The sequence below is a fragment of the Hordeum vulgare genome, chromosome 7H, assembly GCF_904849725.1.
Source record: "Hordeum vulgare subsp. vulgare chromosome 7H, MorexV3_pseudomolecules_assembly, whole genome shotgun sequence".
NCBI lineage: Eukaryota > Viridiplantae > Streptophyta > Magnoliopsida > Poales > Poaceae > Hordeum > Hordeum vulgare.
This window is the reverse complement of record NC_058524.1, coordinates 145,322,634-145,332,256: the sequence shown is the minus strand read 5'-3', so window position 1 is coordinate 145,332,256 and position 9,623 is coordinate 145,322,634.

The following is a 9,623-nucleotide window of genomic DNA, read 5'->3' as shown; positions in this document are numbered from 1 at the left end:
CTGCCTTGGAATTCGCCGCGATATACAGAAGTATAGGCTCCTTTTCAGTCGGGGCTGCCAGGACCGGCGGGTTAACCAATTGGCGTTTCAGGGCCTCGAGCGCCTCGACTGCCTCACTTGTCCACACGAATCGATCGGACTTCCTCAATAATTGATAAAGAGGAATCGCCTTTTCCCCTAGGCGACTCACAAAACGACTTAAAGCCGCAATGCGACCCGCCAGTCGTTGAACTTGATTAGCATTCGCCGGCTTTCCGAGAGAGGTAACCGCTTCGATCTTGTCCGGGTTAGCCTCGATGCCGCGCTCCGATACCAAGAAACCCAGCAATTTTCCTGCAGGTACACCAAAAACGCACTTGGTAGGATTTAGCTTCATCTGATATACCCGTAAATTATCAAAAGTCTCCTTAAGGTCTTCCAATAGTGTCTCCCCCTGGCGGGTCTTGATCACAATATCGTCGACATAGGTATGGACGTTGCGACCAATTTGGTTATGAAGACAATTCTGGATGCAGCGTTGATAAGTCGCCCCCGCGCTTTTGAGTCCGAAAGGCATGGACACATAGCAAAAGGCCCCGAAGGGGGTTATGAAGGCCGTCTTCTCCTGATCCTCTACGGCCATTTTGATCTGGTGATATCCTGAATAGGCGTCCAAAAACACAATCGTTCGCATCCCGCCACCGAGTCAATGATTTGATCGATGCGGGGAAGAGCGAAGGGATCTTTGGGACAAGCTCTGTTGAGATTTGTATAGTCAATACACATACGGAAAGTACCATTCTTCTTGAGTACCAACACCGGGTTAGCCAACCATTTGGGGTGAAAGACTTCCACGATGAACCCGGCAGCTAAAAGACAGGCGACTTCTTCTCCAATCGCCTTGTGTCGTTCCTCGTTGAATCTACGAAGGTACTGCTGGACAGGTTTGCATTTTGGGTCAACATTAAAATGGTGCTCAGCGAGTTCTCTCGGTACACCAGGCATGTCAGAAGGTTTCCATGGGAAGATGTCCCGGTTCTCACGGATGAATTCGATGAGCGTGCTTTCCTATTTGGGGTCCAGACCCGTCCCAATGGTGAACTTCTTGGATGAATCGCCAGGCACGAAATCGATTGTCTTAGTGTCATCCGTTGGCTTGAACTTGAGGGGCGACTCAGAATCTATAGTTGGCTTCTTGAGTGGTGACATGTCCGCTGGGTCAACATTGGCCCGATGGTGTTTGAGCTCTTCCGCCGCACAGGCGACTTCCGCATAAGCCGCGTCCCCTTCTTCACATTCCTTTGCGATCCTTCTATCTCCATCAACTGTGATGGGTCCTTTGGGACCAGGCATTTTGAGCTTGAGGTAGACATAGCATGGGCGAGCCATGAAGCGGGCGTAAGCCGGTCGCCCGAACAGCGCATGGTAGGGGCTTTTCAGTTTGACCACCTCGGAGATTAGAGACTCCGACCTGTAATTCTGCGTAGTTCCAAATACCACTGTGAGCCTGACCCGGCCAATGGGATAAGCCGACTTGCCTGGGACAATTCCGTGGAAAACCGTGGTTGAAGGCATCAAGTCTTTCTCCAATAGATTCATCCTCTGGAAGGTGTTGAAGTATAGGATATTGATGCTGCTGCCACCATCCATTAATACCTTTGACAGGGTGTAACCCCCCACTTGGGGAGCCACGACCAACGCCAGATCGCCCGGGTTATCTACTCTTGGTGGGTGATCCTCTCTGCTCCATGTTATGGTCTGCTCAGACCAATGGAGATATCTGGGGATCGCCGGCTCAGATACAATGTACGCCCGGTGACTTACCTTTTTATCTCGCCTGCAAGCATTAGTAGTGAAAACGTGGTACTGCCCATTACTTAGCTGTTTGGGGTTGCTGCGGAAGCCCCCATTATCATCCTGGTCCTGCGGAGCCCCTAATGGAGGCGGCTGCTGGAAAGCTCCCGGCGGGTTGTACCGCTGCTGGTGGTGCACCGGGTACTGGCCGCCGCCTGGCTGCGGGCCTCCCTGAGCCCCCTGTTCGGGAAAGCCGCCGAAGGGGTTCTGTCTTTGGTTGGACTCGGCGAGTTGGTCCTCGCGCCGGTCTGGATCTTCGTTTTGGCTTTTCTTGATCGCCTCCGCCCGAAACTCTCGCATCACGAAACAGTTTTCCCAAGAATGACTCGCCGGGCCGTCAGCCGTGGCGTGGTGCGGGCAAGGGCCCTTGAGTAGCTCTTCATAGTTACGCGGTCTTTTCCCACTGAAAACTCGATTCTTCTTTTTGCCGTCATTAGCATTGGTGTTGGCGACCAAGTCCAAGGGCTCCTCCTGCGGTCTACGCTTGCCATTGGTCCCCTGATTGTGACGGTTGCGCCCCTGGAAACGGGTACGATTTTTGGATGACTCGCCCTTTTTGGGCGAGTTAACCTTACCATCCTCGCCGGGATCCTTAGTATCATCGGCCTTGGCATATCTAGTGAGGGTGTCCATTAGTTCGCCCATGTCTTGGACCTTCCGTTTGAGTCGCCCCAACTTCAGCACTAAGGGCTCGTAATGACAATTGTGCTCGAGGATAAGCACAGCTTGAGCCGCCGTAATACCATCTGACGAATGAATAATTTCTGCAACCCGCCGTGACCAGTGGTGGGCCGACTCATCCGGGCGCTGAACACAGTGTTGTAGGTCGACAATCGTCATTAGACGTTTGCAGGTTCCCCGGAAGTTTTTGATGAAACGCTCTTTTAACTCGGCCCAGGACTGGATGGAATTGGGAGGAAAGTTTTTCAACCAAGTGCGTGCCGACCCCTCGAGCATCATCGTGAAGTATCTGGCGCAAACCGCCTCGTTTACGTCGAGCATGTCCATGGCAATCTCATAACCCTCGATCCATGACGTCGGTTCGAGGTCTGGTGTATAATTAGGCACTTTCCTTGGTCCTTTAAAATCCTTGGGCTTCCTTTCGTTCCGAAGGGCTGGGGACAAGCATGGTACCCCAACTCGCCCTCCGCCCCCGACGAGGGGGGCCTGGGCGTCTTGGATGTTCTGGAGATCTCGGCCCGGCGGGTTCCGTTCGGGCGGGTTGTCCAGCGGGAAGTGTCGCGGCCCACTGTTTACGACAGGCTGGTCGTCCAGCCTGCTCCTGGTATAACTTGCCTGAGGGGTGGAGTGCCACCTCTCGAGGCTATGCGAGAACTGGGCGTTTTGAACCACCGCCGTCTTCAACATCTCGATGGCCTTCCTTGCTTCTATCTCAGCTGGGGTGTTGCCGTGAATAGGAAGAGACTCCAGGTGGCGAGTTGCGGCAAGCACGTTATCCACTGGGTTGGAGAAGTGGCCTTGAGGTGTCCGGAAACGAGGAATTTGATCCTCAATCGGCTGAGCCGGCGGGTTAGGTGGGCGGCCCGGTCCTCCTATCGGGGCGGCTCACATCCCGGGGGTTCGTGGAGTGTCGAACAGACGGGTCGGATTGAGGTCATGGGGGCAGGCGACCCTGGTGTCTCCGCTGATGGACGGCGTCGGACGCGCGCTGCTATCTCTCGAGCCGCGAGTTGTCAGTGTTTAAGCGCATTCTTTCGGCCGCAATTTGGGCTTGTCGAGTCTCGATCCTGGCGGACTCCATCTCAGCATCCTGGTGGGCCTTTGCTACCGCCTCTCTGAGCTTTGCTAACTCTGCGTTTATCTCCTCTTGGTTCTCTGGTGTGAGGGGAGTCGCCATTAGTCTCGTGATTTCCGCCGCTAAATCCACCAGGACTGCGGCTGGACTTCTGGACGTCTCGCCGGTTCCATCGCCTCCAGTAAGGTTTTGTGTGGGCTGAGTCGCCCCAGCCATGTAGATGGCGATCTGGCGGCGGGTTCGGTATGGCCAGCTACAAGCCTCCGAGACCATCCCCATGAAGAGACCGGATGGAATCTGAGTCGCCCATGGACGATTCATCATCCGAGTTGACCGGGGTAGTTTCCTGAGTCGCCAAGTGCTCTGGCTCCTCCGATCCCTGCGTGAACCCCACAAAGACCGGGCGAGTTAAATTTTGCGTTATGACTGGGCGAACGTACCTGGCCGGCTCGACGATGTCGGTGGAGATGTCCGGCTCGGGAACGGATGATCCGATCATGCCGATGAAGATGTTGATCTTGCCGAAGGGGACCCTGTAGCCAGATTCAATTGAATTCGCTTCAGGTCCCCATCGCTGGTTGTCGATGTAGGTTATCCCGCGGTGGCTCCGAGTCATGAGCGCCGTCGCGTAACTCCCAAACCCTGGTAGGTCTCCCTTTGAGAACTCAACTCCACCGTGCGTAGGCCCCACGGTGGGCGCCAACTGTCGTGGTTTTTTCACGGCAGATGTCCTCGTGAAAGGACTTAATACTGGAGCCATCGCACCTTGGTGGCGTCTCAAAGGCGTTAAGCGGGAGAGACACGGCGATTTACCCAGGTTCGGCCCCTCGAGAGGAGGTAATAGCCTACGTCCTGCTTTTGTGTGTATTGATATGGATTCGATTACAAGGAAGGCGTAACTCGCCTAAACCTAGCACTCGATGATTTCTAACCTATCCTCTGTCCCCCAGGACCTCGCCTTTATATACAGGTCGATTCCCTAGGGTTTACAAGTATTCCTTCCTTTTTACAACGCGTGAGCATTGTGATCTCTAAATCGCCATCTTCCAAAGCTGGGAGACCCGCCAAGAGCCATACTCGTCGTGCGACCTTGATTCGGCCAAAACAAGGCCCAACTAAACACTTAGATGAGTCGCCCAATGGATAACCCGGCCCAACTAGGACGGGTCATCCACAGGTTACATCCCCAACACCCTGGGTCTATTTTCTATATTATATTTTCAGATATATAATCCAAAAATACCAAAAAAATACTTTGCTGCAATTTATTTACTTTTGTTTTCTCAATCTTTTATATCCATCTCTATCAGATCTCATCCTTGCAAATAACTCTAAAAGGATTCACAACCCCTTTATAGCGTTGGGTTCAAGTGTTTGATTGTTTGTGTAGGTACTACTATTGGGGCCCTGCTTGTTCCTCCTACTCGATTGATACTTTGGTTCTCAACAAACTAAGGGAAATACTTATCTACTTCGCTGGATCACCCTTTCCTCTTCAAGCGAAAACCAGCACAAGCTAAAGAGGTAGGAGCGCGTAGTAAACAGACCCTCGTGGTCAAATTGATTGTGCTTCGGCATGGTCAATAATCTCTTGAAATTTGTTTAGCAATTGGTAAGGCACGGCGTCCTCACATGTTCATAGTCGGATCGTCAAAGTCTACTCCACCAAAACGATAACCACCATCTCATTGAAAGACAGGGACGCCATCCTTTTGGTGGATGAGATGGTGGTTATCGTTTTGGTGGAGTAGACTTTGATGATCCGACTACGAACGTGTGAGGACGTCGGGCCTAACCAATCACTAAACCAATTTCGAGAGGTTATGACCACGCCGGACCATGATAAACCTCACCACGAGGGTCTGTTTCATGCACGAAAACGAGGAACAAGCAAGAAACTAAGATTGCAGTCTAGATATTGCGAATATCATATGAAAGCTTTATTGATGAAAGTGAAATTCTATGATGCCTTTGTCTGGTCGTGGAACACAAACAAAGAATGCGAAGTTGCAACTATGGCGAACTTGTAATCTCAACAAAACCCAACCAAAAAAGCTACTACGTTGATCTACTTATATAGGAGCAAGGAATGGCGACCACGAAGGTGGGAGGACATCCCAAGGCAGCTTAAAACCAATCCTAGGTTGTACAAGGCCCATGGGCCCAAGTGGAGGTGATGCAACACCTTTGGAGGTATAGTTTGACTCGGATTCCGATGCAACCTCAGATTGTTTCATCATTATCTTCATGATCCGGACGAATTTTAAAGTGATTCCAATTGGGTTGGAACGCAGATAAAATCTAGTTTCAAACAAAGATAATAATCGCCCAATTTGGAGTTCGTATGAAAATGTTGTTGACGTTTTGAGATAGGTGTGTCTGTGAAGTCTGAATCTGGGTCCAGAACGTGAGAGACTTGGACTTTATCTTCTTTTGGGCTAAAGGTGACGTGAGAAAACTTATTGAACAACACATAATCATTTACTTTGATGTGAGAGGACTTCTTGAACAACACCTAATCATTTCGTCTTTCTTTATCTTCACACGTGGTTCGTGCAAGTGTTCGACATTTCTCCATTTAGGCATGGAGTAAAAATAGGTGAAGTATTTTTGTTCAGGATAAAATAAATAAATTATTCCATAATTGTTATAAGAAATCCTCTCAAAATATGCAATATTTTTGTCATATCCAAGGTAGCCATGTCCTCATCATCTCCTCTTGGGAAGGGCTCTTTGGTCGTAAGCTGGATCGCTTCTTCAAAGGAGCCGCAGAGTATTCGGGAACACCTCTCCAAACTGGTTAAAACAAGGGAACATCTTCACTGTAAAACCATTCCGAGGACCACTCGTCGGTCTCCTTCTTCGGTGTCCCGACCGGATATCTTGTGGCGTGTATACGCCATATTTCGGCTCCACCCACTTCCCGAATAGTCGCTCCCCTGGATCGGGGAATACGTAAATACTTTCTCCATAGATCGAAGTGGGGCTCGCAACCTAGGAAGATCTCGCATAAGGCCACAAAGCCTAAGATGTGAAGGATGGAACTGGGGATGAGATTGTGGAGCTGCAGCCCGTAGAACTACAACAAACCCCTCGGGAAGGGGTGAACGGGGAAGCCCACCCCTCGCAGCAGGAGAGAAACGAAACAGGCCCTTTCCCCCTTTGAGGGGAAGGGATATTTTCTACGAAGGCTTCACCATTGGAAGAGGCTAGTCCGGCGCGAGTGGGTGCGAGGTCAGACAGGGGAAGATATCCTTGAGTCACGCAAGCGGAGAAGTGAAAAGGAGCAATTGGCCCATTCCCTCGAAAGGGGGCCAAGGGGGATGAGGAGGAACCTGCTCTCGGTGTCAAAACCGGCAGATCTCGGGTAGGGGTTCCCGAACTATGGACCTTGGATCGATGGGTTGCAGGAAGAAGGGGGAGACAGCGGTTTACCCAGGTTCGGGCCCTCCTATGGAGGTAATACCCTGCGTCGTGCTTGATTGTATTGATGAAGATGATTACAGAGTTGATCTACCTCGAGATCGTATATGCTAAACCGTAGATGATTCAACCTCCTCTATACGGATAGGGGCCCTCATTTATGTAGACACCAGGGTCCCTAGGGTTTACAAGATACCGACTATAATCGGGAATAGATGGGCCGACCTAGTCCTTCTAATCTTGGAGTACACACCAATCTTCGGGATATTCCTTCCAGAGTAGAGGTCGTCATTAAGCCCGGTCTTCTCCAGCGCGACCCAGTGGGCTCATCCAATATTGACTAACTGGCCACCCGAGGACCCCAGAATCCCAGACTCCCTCACCTGGAATGGCTCCGAATTGTTGGAACCCTAGGGTTTCTTGGTGGAACTAGGAGGACGATGGATTCCAGGGACGGATTTTGATTTGCTTATAAAGGGCGTTACCTCCTTTGGTTATAAGGAGCGGTTTCGTCAGTAATAGCTAAAAGTGCTTGCCTTTATCAAAGCACACGGAAATCGAGAAATCTTATTAATCTTTGTGCCGAGTTAAAGGCCATGTGCCCCTCGACTCTTCGGTAACCGTGAGCCGGGCGGGGACTAAATCGTCATTCGGCGAATCGGAAGAAACATGGGAGCTCGCCTTACAAGCCGAACATCTGGGCGCGAGCATCCGAAGACCTTGCACATCGACGTTGAAGGCCAGTTCGGGGGCTACTAAGGGAGTCTGGGATTAATGGGTCCTCAGGTAGTCGGCTCACTTCGCAAGAGGCTGACCTAATGGGCCATATTAATTGGAGGCCGGACTGTGTGGTCATCTCGTATTAATTTAAGGAGGAAAGAACCGAAGACTGTCGTGACGCCCAAATAAGGTAGACTAGGTCAGCCCATCTGTCCCCGGTTGATGTCGGTAATATGTAACCCTAGGAACCCTAGTGTCTATATAAACCATAGGTTCTCATGCGTATAGGCAGATTGACTCAGCTAGGGTTTATCTCATACGATCTCGAGGTAGATCAACTCTGTAATCATCATCCACATCAATATAATCAACCAGGATGTCGGGTTTTACCTCCTGAAGAGGGTCCGAACCTGGATAAATACTGCCTCTCCTTTTATCTTGCAATCCATCGATCCAAGGTCTACAGTTCGGGACCCCCTACCCGAGATCTACCAATTTTAACGCAGACACTTAGCAATACTCATAACCTGTTTTTTAAGATCAACGAGCGGGGATTTTTCAAGCTTCTCATTTGCAAGGAAGGAATGAACAAAAGGACAGTCAGTCTCCAAAATAATAGATTGGTGAAGGGTAATACCGATAGAAAGTCCTGCTAGGCAAGCGCGGAGTTCAGCTTCATTGACACTACAACATTGACCAATAAAATGCCATGAAGAAATGATAATTTCACCAGCCGAATTCCTAGGAGCCGCTGCCACACTCGCAACATTAATACTCACCACAAAACTGGCATCGACATTGATGTTGATATAGCGGCAGGAGGAGAAATCCACACCACATTCTCTTTCACCGGCACATAATTTGCAATAACACCTCCCAACTTTTTTTACCTTTATTGGTAGAATCCAACTAAATAGTGTCGTGATTGGCCGTGAAAGAGGACCAAAAACTTCCCACAAAATTTGCGGAGCTAGTAATGGATTCCTTACCCTTGCGGAAAATTAAGTCATTTCTCATATGCCAAGCTCGCCAAAAAAGGAATAAGATTTTCTCTCGTTGTTGCAAACTCAATTGATCCAACAAACTCAAAAGCCAGTCTGGTCCCATACATTCGAACAACTCTTGGTCCGGGCTATTCCATGAATCTCTCAAACCCAACCGCAGAGCACGAGCTTTAGAGCACCTCATAAGAGCATGAAAAGTGCTTTCATCTTCCACCCCACAAACAGAGCACATACCTAAATTAGTCTGATGGTGTTTAACTCTATTCATCTGGACAACCAAGCTATTGGTAGCAGCACGACACACAAATATCACGCCCTTATTAATCAAGATTATCAAAACAGAGTGGCTCCTGAATATAGGTTGGGATTACATGAAAAATTGAGTCACTAGAGGACTCTGAAGATTTAGCTAGAATATGCATCGCAATGTTCGGCAAACGATTTACATGACTAAAGCGAACAGACGAGAAAACCGACGCCAACTCCATTTCAGCATTCTTGAAAAGAGAAAAAAACTTCTTGATATCAGCAGTGATGATCCCCACCGACGAGCAATCCACCGTCGAACCATTGATACTTTGGATAACGGACAAACAAACTGAATGGGAAAGGGCCCTGGAAAGCCTGCCTGACTGGTGAGCTTTCGCACACTGTAGCGCTAGTGCTTTAGCTAGTTCTGAGGAGGTAATCTCGTGAACATTTTTGTGAAAAATATGAAAGTCGAGAACATTTTAAAATTTATGAACAAAATTTTAGAAATGCGAGCATTTCTTGAAATTTTGAACTTAATTTAAAATGCTAGATGTCTTTGAATTTCCGACCATTTTTGAAAAGTAGAAAAAAAATTCCAATTCAAGACAGCTTTTAAAATGTGATCAAAAATTGAA